Source organism: Amborella trichopoda, chromosome 8 (genome assembly GCF_054954075.1).
Source record: "Amborella trichopoda isolate Santa Cruz 75 chromosome 8, AtrichopodaSantaCruz75HAP2 v2.0, whole genome shotgun sequence".
In the NCBI taxonomy this organism is placed as follows: domain Eukaryota; kingdom Viridiplantae; phylum Streptophyta; class Magnoliopsida; order Amborellales; family Amborellaceae; genus Amborella; species Amborella trichopoda.
In genome coordinates this window covers 29127921-29138760 of record NC_142343.1, presented here as the reverse complement: position 1 = coordinate 29138760, position 10840 = coordinate 29127921, and the positions used below count along the sequence as shown (strand labels likewise).

Here is a 10840-nt window from a genome sequence, read left to right as displayed (position 1 = left end):
TCATAATTATAATTAATGAAACTATCTTATTATTGTCATAATACATGAATTACTAAATTAATATTATTACTTTATTAGTAATACATTACAACTACTAAAGACATCTTCAGGTTAAATTGGCTTTTTAATTATAAATTTTAATATATAACTATATTTAATATCACCTGTAGTTTTAACAAATTTGAGTTTTTAAAAGTATGTTCACAAAATTTATATATTTTGAAATAACTATTAAAAAAAAACATGCATTTGGCATTTTATGTTGTAGAAGATTCCCTTACTATTATATAAGTTATTTATGTGTGATTCGGCCCCATGCTTTGAATGTGCCCCATGTTTTGAATGTGAATAGGCCTTCATAGATTCCCTGTATAAATGTTTTATTCCAAATACCATTTTAACAATTTTCAAACTTTAGCATTCAAGATCATCCTCCAAAAAACTGTAGAGTTCAAGATCCATTTGAACTGGGATGAAAATTAATTGTAATATTTTCCCTTCAAAATCGAAAAATTGGAAGAGAATTAAAATGTTCAGAGATTGCTACTAATTTTAACTTTAACTTGAACTATGGGAGACTTTTGACTTAACTTGGAACATTGGAGGAGACTAATGGTAAGTATACTTGAATTCACCTTATAAAAATATCTCTATAATATTCTTTCTTTTTTACGCTAAATCCATGAATGTTTTTTTTCAGCGGTGAACCTTTTCAATTTTTCTCTCCTTGAGCTTCACAAATATCTTTACTAGACTACTAGAAAATCGGGCGTCACAAATATCTTTACTTGATTATCTAAAAATTAGTTTTCATAATATGAAAATTCACGTTTTAAGCGGTAATATATGAATTCCTACATTAGTATTAATAAAATTTAATAAAAATAAATCAGTATCAAAATATTTATATTCAACTTTCCTAACTATATTAAATCATCTTGTTTTTTTGAACGGGGCACAAATATCTTTATTTGTTACTTAAAAATCAGACTTTACAAATATCTTTACTTGACTATGTGAAAAATAATTTTCATAATATGAAAATTCACGTTTGAAAATGGTAATACATGAATTATTAAAATAATATTAATAAAATTCTAATAAAAATAAAAAAGTATCTAAATAGTTGTAGTTAGGAACATATAATTATGATATTCATGAAAATAAAATCATAACTACTTTTCTTTCTTTTACTTTCTCTCCATCTTTTTCTCTCGGTGTATCTTTTCCTCTCTCTATGTCCCCTTGGGGTTTATCTCTCCCTTAACTGCTTTTCTTTCTTTCATTTTCTCTCAATCTCTCCCTATTCTCTCCTACGTTTTCCTCTCGATGTATCATTTCCTCTCTCTACATTACCTTGGCGTATATCTCTCCCTTATAAATAGTATCAAGGGGAAATCTATTAAAGGGCCGTCTCGACGCACTCTTTCCCCCTCTCTCTATATCCCCTTGGCGTATATCTCTCTCTTATAAATATTGTATGGGGAAATCCATTAAAGGGGCATGGGAGATTACTCTATTTAGCAGATTTAGTAAATTACTCTATTTAATGGATTTAGTAAATTTCCACCATGATTTAGAAAGAGAATTCCATGATTTAGATGATTTAACAATTCTATTAAGGGAGCATATATAAAATAGTATTTTAAAGCTCACGATTTTCATCATCATATCTATCACAATGGGGATTTACTAAATATTATTTCCCATTAATAAAGGAAATATAAACATTTAAAGTAATTTTGAATAAATAAATTAACATGCATTGTTTATAGAGAGTAATTGTTTTATTTTACAATATTTCATTTCTAAGTCATCTACCCTACTTTATCTCTATGTATAGAATCTTGTTTTATACTCACTACACAAATCTACTCCTTAACTCTGGCTTAATAGAGAGCACACGTACTTTCACTCTACTTCTGTGAGCTCTCTCTATAAAAGTTGTAGAATTCTCTTCATTATTCAATACTAACTAATTTAGTGACCGAAACAATTAACCACCAGACCTACATAAGACAACATTTCTCAGTACAACCATATCATAGAAACAACCAAAACATTAATTTAGTTGTTAAAAAAAGGGATTTAAAAAAAAATATAACCATCATTCAATAATAAAAACTTTTTGTATTTGGGTGCATTTCTTTTTCCATAGAACGTTAGAGCCATTGAGTGGGATTACTTTCTTTAGTCTATTTTTTATTTCCTTGTTACTTTTTGCTATTTCCTATTTAATGAAAAGTGTCATTCTCTATTTATTTCCTGCTTATTTTTTTCCCCTTCATTCAAACGTTCGATGCTTGCAACTCGTCCTTGTCTCACTGTTTTCAATCCCCGATGCCTTATACTACAACTCTCCCATTAACATTCTATCACTAATGCTGAGGTACAACCACATATTTTCTCTCTCTACACCACCCACCTTCTCTCCACAAACCACTCTCGCTCTAACTCTTTGTTTATCTTCAATAGAGGATGATCATATTGGTGATTACCATGGTCAGTATCATTGTTGAACCAAACGTGCCACCTGTGGCGAGGTAATTATTTTTGTTGCCCTACTCGCTATATATATATAGATGAAAAAGTCTTCCCAACGCCTATTGGTGAAAATGAAGAGTGATTTCACCTATGCTTATCATCGTTCAAAGTTCATCGCATGATCACGATTGTCTGGTAGTGTTTCAATTTTCATTTTTTTCTAAAAATTAGAATGATTCGAAATTTGGAGAATATGTATATCTTAGAGAGAAACACCTATTAAAAATATGAAAAAAATATTTTGTAAAATATAAATTGACCAAAATATCCCTAAAACGTTTTAGGGGTATTTTGATCAACTTATATTTTACAAATTATTTGTTTTATATTTTTATTAGATTATTATATTTTTGATGAATACATGCTCCAAATTTCATATGATTCTGATTTATAAAAAATAAATAAAAATTAAAATAATATCAAACAACTGTGACCGTACGATGAACTTTGGACGGTGATGAGCATAAGCGAAATCACTATTTATTTTCACTTATAGGCACCGCATAGTGTTTTCTAATTTCAGGTCATTCTGATTTAGAAAAATAAAATAAAAAATCAAATACTATCAGACAATTGTGACCGCATTATGAAACTTGGATGGTGATGAGGGTAGTTGAAATCACTATTCATTTTCGCCTATAGGCGATAGGAAGACTTTTCCTATATATATATATATATATATATATATATATATATATATATATATATATATATATATATATATGGGAAAAGATGGGATTAGCCTACTAGCTCATATGAACATATGAGCCCAACGTCTCAAATTGAATATGGGCATATCACGGATGTTCGGTAGTATTTTAATTTTAGTTTTTTTTTTTCAAATCCAAATCACTTTAAATTTTAGGCTAGTATTCATAAAAAATAGATGAATATTTAGAAAGTATCAAAACAATATTTTACATGAAATAATTTGACCAAAATACCCCCGAAATATTTGGAGGGTATTTTGGTCATTTTATTTTTCACGAATAATTGTTTTTCTATTTTTATTAGGTGTGCCTTGAAGAGAAGAAGATACACCTAAATTTCAAGTGTTTTGGATTTGTAAAAAAAAAAAATTCAAGCACTATCGGACATCGGTGATCGTCAGATTGGCCCAGATTCAATCTGGGCCGTTGGGCTCATATGTTCATATGACTTAGTGAGCTAATCCTATCTTTTCCCTATATATATATATATATATATATATATATATATATATATATATATATATATATATATATATATATATATGAGAAAATATGGGATTAGCCCACTCGCGCACCCCATTGAGGTGCACCCAACGGGTATGATCAAAACTTGAAAAATTGATGGTCTGAATCGTTTTTAAAGAAGTCCACCTTTTTCATCCAAAAAAAGTGCTTTCTTGAAAAAGTGTTGACTAGCTGGTATATAAGTACTGACGCATCGAGCGTCGTTTCTGACAGATCCTTTCTCTCTCTTCAAAATGAATACTCTCTCTCTCCTAGGATTTTCTCTCTCTCTCTCTCCTGGGTCTTGCTTCTAGGTCTTTCTTCCTAAAACCAGACGCTCGATCTCTCTCTGCCTCTCGCTCTCTATCTCTGCCTCTTTTTTCTGGGTCTTTCTTCCTAAAACCAGACGCTCGATCTCTCTCTGCCTCTCACTCTCTCTCTGCCTCTTGCTGCTCGCCAAGATAAGCCGCTCGCGCTCTCTCAGATCACAGCTCGCTTAGAAAAATCAGAGGTGATCGTAGCTCGCAGCTCTTCCCTGTGCCGCTCTGTAGCCCACCCCATCTCTAGAGGTACTCTCTCTTCCTGTATTTGACTCAGATTTGTAGAAGGATGCAAAACCCCTATTGCTCCTATGGAGATCTAACCGACCAGAGAGCCTTAATTTTCCCACCTTTTCCTTGTCTAGTTGTTTCGAAGCTCACTTCCAAACAAAGAATAATATCTTTTGCTCTTAGTTGTTTGTTCATTGATATATTTGCTGATATTAGGAGGTTCAAGAAGTTGGGTAAGTTTAATTTGTTGGTAAATGATTGGATTTTACTAAAAATTGAAAAGGAAGAGTAGTAAATGATTTCACGAATGGGAAAATTTTATTAAAAGGATTTATATTATTTTTTAGAAGAAATGCTAGTTTTTTTTGCTATAGCACTTGTGTTGGTTCAGCTAGGTTCTGAGTGTTATGGTAATTTTTCTATAATGAAGTTTGGTTTGTTATGCAGTGGAGATATAATTGGTGTTTGATTTTCTACGTGTTTGTTTCCCAGATAAGTCGTAGCTTTTGAGTTGGTTATGTTAGAGGTTTTTGGCACCTAGATCTTATTGGTTGATAGTTTTCTTGGATGGGGTCGAGGCTAATGTCTCTTATAGATTGGACTATATTTAGGGTAATATCAAGCCATTGATTTTTATCATTACGCTTTTCCATATGTCAGATCGATTCGTTTGGTACAAAGAAATAGATGGTCCAAGTGAACGTGTTCTTCTCTCATGAAATTCAAAAGAATTGAATTAAAGTCCCATCAAATAAGATTTTTTGTTAATCAGTAATATAACTCGGTTTCCTTTTTCTTTTGTTGATAAGTGATTTTAAGCTTTAAAGGTATTGCTCAGATAGGCAATAAGGCCATGCCAGTAACTTAAATGGCAATAGTTATCTGAAAGTCCAAATTTAAAGTAAAGATGTCTGTAGTCTGGTTTAGGCTAGATTATTGTTTAATAGAAGCCCGGTTTATTGGTTCATTATGATCATAGGTACACTAAGAACAACACATGATCCAATTGGAATTGAAAAACTCTGATATGAATTTACAAGTAGTGATCACTATCCTAACTTGGATCCTAAGTCCACAAAATAGCCATTCGTTAATGTTACCACCCTCTCAAGTCTGCACTATTGTGTGCAGTTATATCTTGAATTCTGTATGTAATTTAATATTTATCCTATCTTCCCCGACCCTCCTAGTCCCTGGCCTTAATTAGTAGGGTCTTCCGACTAGGGGTTTGAGGGTGGGAGCCTCGTTTTTAATATTTTGGGACTTATAGGAGTAATGTGGGCATATGGGATATGTTTTTTGTGGGATAAGTTCGAATGGAGGTTGGCGTTTCGGAAAGGTCACTTTCTTTCCCTGGCTGGAAGAATGCAAACTAGTTTTCTTTCTCCTTGATGAATTTTATGATTTCTATCAGGTGCATTACCCATTGTTAACCATCTCAGATAAATGGATTAAGAATAGTTCTGATGAAGTTTGTAATATATTCGTTGTGAATTCTTTATAGAATGAATCTCGACAATCAATTCCTTAAGGATTTGTAAACGCAAACCAAGATGTGGTTGGATGCGCATCTTTATATCAAAGACACACGATAACTACAATACGCATTTCTATAAATGCTCTAACTGGAAGGTACGTAATATTCATTCATTAACATAATATAGAAGCATATTGGTGTTCATTTGTAAGCATATATCTAATACACATTTATCTTATTGTATTAACCACTAGAATGAGACTGGATGCGGCTATCTAGAGTGGTGTGATGAAATTCTAGATGAATATTGAAAGCATGTGGTTAAAAGGTTCGTATCTTAGAGGCTAGATGCTTGTGTTGCTGATGGAGTAGATGCATCTTTATCAAAAAAAAAAAGACAAACACAAATCTGTTCAGCAAACGTTCAAACGTTCAAAAAATTACTCTCATATGTGTAATTTTATTTATGATATTGATGTTTGCCCTCTTTTTTTTGTGTAAAAGGAATGTCTATATGTTTAATGATATCTATATACTTATAATTGTATACAGTTATAGTTCTCTATCTTTTGGAACAACAATGTTCAGTTTAGTATATTTTGTACATTAATGTAATTTGGAACTCTCTCTCTTTCTCTAACATCTGATATTCTTAAGTGGTTTGAATCTCTTTCTCTTAAGCATCAAATATGCTTAAGTGGTTTGAATGGTGAACAATTTACTTGTTTATAGTACATCGTGAATGATTTGGTATTGAATTTTGGGTGGTTTTGTAGTTTTGTGGCTTGAATATTTTCATAAATTGAATCGGTTATAACTTGAGCCTAAGAGACTAGGAATAATTGAATCGGATAATTGGAGACCACATATTTGCACGTCCATCTCTCTCTCTCTCTCTCTCTCTCTCTCTCTCTCCGTACAAATAGTATACCATTACTTGGATTGTATACTTAAAGAATTGAAAGACTTGGTTATAACTTGAGTGTAGGAGACCAGGGATAATTGAATCGGATAATTTAAAACCACATATTTGCACGTCCATCTCTCTCTTTCTGTCCGTACATATAGTATACCATTACTTGGATTGTACACTTAAAGTTTTGAAATACTCAATTATAATTTGAGCTACAAAAACATATGAACTTCAAATGGAAATAGTGGTTTAGACTGCAACGATAAGGGGGATGCTATAAGATTCTAGCAACATAAAAACAATACGAGAAATCACCATTAAGATCATGAGCCTATCTTTCACTCTATATAGAAGTTCATAATTTCAATGGAACCATTCAACATAAATAATTTAATCATATACACCGATATAAGAATCATAAAAGTAAAATGATGTAACAAAACCTTCTTCATAACCAATGAGGATACTACAGAACAATTCATGAACTAAACTGAATTTGACGGAACCAATATGAAATTTCTCCATGACAAAACAAAATATATTGAATACAAATTTGCTTCTTGTCCTAATACTCCATCCCCAATCGAGTGCAGAGACAAATGGTTAGTTCATGGCTTGACAACATGTACACCCCCAAGTGCCCAATTATTAATTACTCCAATCAATATACACTCCAGAAATGAAGAGAAACAGTACCCTGGTTAAGGATAATGGCTTTCCATATAAACGTCTAGGAGCTTGCAATGAGTTTATCATCTCTTTTGCTTTGTAGATACCAAAAAAGTTGTGACTCTGCTTATTGTGAATCATGGTTTCTTTTATTGTGGGACTCTTCTTGACCTGGAAACCCTTCCAGCTTTTGCGTGATGTTTCTCAGCATGGTCTGATCCCACTTTCTCTCTCGCTCGATACAAGTTCAGGGGGTGCATCAGGTCACAGTGTATGTTTAGTAGAAACAACAATCACCAATGGAGGGTCTATGATCCACCTGTATGAATAAAATGCCCTATGTCACAAAGAAAGGAATAACAGACAATATTTCATAGCATTCTTAGTCCTGAATTCACTAAAAGTGTTCCTGAGATAGATTGAATGACTAGATGAACAACATCTACATATTGGATCGCAAAGCATAACTTTTCTTTAGAGACCTTCAATGAGATAGATTGAATGACTAGATGAGGATAGCATGTTGCAGATGTTTGACAAGATGGGAGACAATGATCACAATTGATTACAATGTAATTCACATGAAACTTCCAAAGTAAAAAAGCCGATGGCATTCATGTTCTCCCTCACATTAACAGCTATCATTTTGTGTTGTCCATGATAAAACAATAGGGCATCAGCTTAATTTCCAATCATTTATCATTTTGCATCATTAAGAGCCCTTAGCCATATGGCAATCTCAGTCCAATTTATATACATAATTTCCCTGATTTACCAACAATATGTATTTTCCTTCTGAAAAGTGTGACACTACTGTAGCGAAAGAAAGAAGATGGAGTTTGCATCGATATCAAATAATTATGTCTGCATATATAGGTGCTTAGCATGGGCATCCATGCACTTGTTGACTACAAGATGGTGGGCTAAGATTGAATAGTCATACATTTTTCATTGTAAGCACAATCACAAAATAAAACTTCAGAATCTAGCAGATGAAAGCAGTGAAGAATGAAAAGTTTGTCCCTATAAAACAGTAGAAAGAGTGCCTACCCTCAAAAGAAAAATATGTACATAACACCATTAACTGCAATCAAACTAGAGGATTGCCCTTTAAGATGAATGCACAATCACAAAATAAACCTTCAGAATCTAGCAGATGAATAAAATGCTTGTCTATGATCCAACTATATGAATAAAATGCCCTATGTTCACAAAGAAGGAAATAACAGACTTCTAATGCCATGAAAGTAGAGGCAGAAAAGCGAAAATAGGCAAGATGAGGACAATTGACAAAAATTGGGATTTCGTGATGAGAGGTAAATAAGTACACCATGTCAATTTTATTTCAAGATCAATCCCTGTTTGATTGGAAACAATCTTGAGGCCTTGTTTCTTAATGGTGTTATCCCTTAGTTTGGTGAGGAAAGAAACTAGGCAGTGCAAACCATGGAGTGCTACTGATGCAGACTAAGCTAATCTACTTATACCATTGATGCAAACCAAGCTAATCTACTTAAATATGCTAATAGGGAAAAATCAGAGGAAAACATTATGCAACATGCAAAATTTTATATATTCAGCATTATTTGGCTACTAGGAAACGGGCGTGGCAAGAAAACTATCAACCAGTAAGATCTAGATGCCAAAAATCTCTATTAGAATCAACTCAAAAGCTATGACAAAAGTCCATTCAATTATAACCAAATAAGTGAAACAAATAGAGAACCACTTATATGGAAAAAAAGAAGAAGTAGAAAATCAAACACCAATTATATATCCACTGCATAACGAACCAAACTTTACTACAGAAAAATTACCATAACATCTAGAACCTAGCTGAACCAACACAAGTGCTATAGCAAAAATCCAGTTTTTCTTCTAAAAAATAACATAAATCCTTTTAATAAAATTGCCCGATTCGTGAAAGTATTTACTACTCTTTCTTTTCAGTTTTTCGTAAAATCCAGTCATTTACCAACAAATTAAACTTACCCAACTTTTTGAAACTTCATAATATCAGCAAATATATCAATAAACAAACAAAAAAGGGCAAAAGATATTATTCTTTGTTTGGAAGTGAGCTTTGAAACAACGGGACAACCACCTACAACACACTAAAATAACCTATTCTGAATTAGATGTGCTTGCACACTAAAATAACCTATTCAAAAAATCTTTCAAAGTGAGATGATTGCTCACAATCAACTGTTTCAAAGGTGCCCATGTTCAGAGAGACAAGGAAGAGGTGGGAAAATTAGGGTTCTGTGTCGGTTAGAGCTCCATTGGAGCAATAGGGGGTTTTTGCAACTTTCTACAAATCTGAGTCAAATACAGGAAGAGAGAGTACCTTTAGAGATGGGGTGGGCTGCAGAGCGGCACAGGGGAAGAGAGCTACGCAGAGAGCTGTGAGCTACGATCACCTCTGATTTTTCTGAGCGAGTTGCGTGGGGTTTTCTAAGAGAGTGCGAGCCGCTTTTCACGGCGAGCAACGAGAGGTTTTCTGAGAGAGGTTTTCTTAGGGAGCATGAGTGGGAGAGGCAGAGAGAGATCGAACGTCAGGTTTTGGGAAAAAAGACCCATGAGAGAGAGAGAAAATCCCAGGAGAGAGAGTATTCATTTTGGAGGAAGAGAGAAAGGATGTGTCAGAAACGCCCCTCGATGCGTCAATACTTATATACCAGCTAGTCAGCGCTTTTTCAAAAAAAAGCTCTTTTTTAATGAAAAAGTTGGACTTCTTTAAAAACGATCCAGACCATCAATTTTTCAAGTTTTGATCGTACCCGTTGGGCGCACCTCAATGGGGTGCGCAAGCGGGCTAATCTCGTATTTTCAATATACATACATATATAAATATATATATATATATATATATACACACACACACACTAGTAGGATCACGTGCGTTGCATGTAAAAATGAAATAAACGCTCGCATAAATAATTAGTTAAACATGTAATCGAGAGTATGTAGATATGTTTCAAGTATTTATATAAATAATTTCGTGAATATGCGATGGAATAATATCTTGATATGCGTTAAGTGATTACCTAAAGGGAAACGTTTATATAGAGCCGAGGCTCTAAACAATCACATTTGAGCCTACCTCAAAACGTTTGCTAGACGAGATTGTTTTGATGCCCAAAAGTCTTCAAATTGATCATCTCGACATCAAGATGCATAGACATGAGAAAAAAAAATTGATTTTAAGTTTTGGAAATAATGTATTTTGTAATGCATTTTTTTACCACCAATTTTCAAGATTTTTAAGTTTTCATAGATCTGTCGATCTATACTATTTTTGAAGCTTTAAACTTTATAAATAAAGATGAAAATATATTTTAAGGCTATTACAAAAATTTCTAGTGTTGAAACCACATTTCTCGACACTATTTAAAGGTAGGCTCCAATTTGATTGTTTAGAGCCTAGGCTCTATACAAACTGCACCCTTACCTAAATAATTACATTATTTTC

General features: G+C 33.0%; 1 long non-coding RNA gene across 4 annotated transcripts; it reads left to right on the top strand.

Annotated features, from left to right (window-relative positions):
* Positions 1-426: 426 nt before the first annotated feature.
* LOC148781000 (uncharacterized) lies at positions 427-6333 on the top strand. Of its 4 annotated transcripts, none has more exons than XR_016060521.1 (5): positions 427-615; positions 2476-2543; positions 4220-4327; positions 5814-5941; positions 6041-6333. It is a non-coding gene; the product is annotated as an uncharacterized LOC148781000 (long non-coding RNA). The 4 variants fall into 4 exon arrangements; XR_016060520.1 differs by having other exon boundaries at positions 3993-4327; XR_016060522.1 differs by lacking the exon at positions 4220-4327.
* The last annotated feature ends 4507 nt before the right edge of the window (positions 6334-10840 follow it).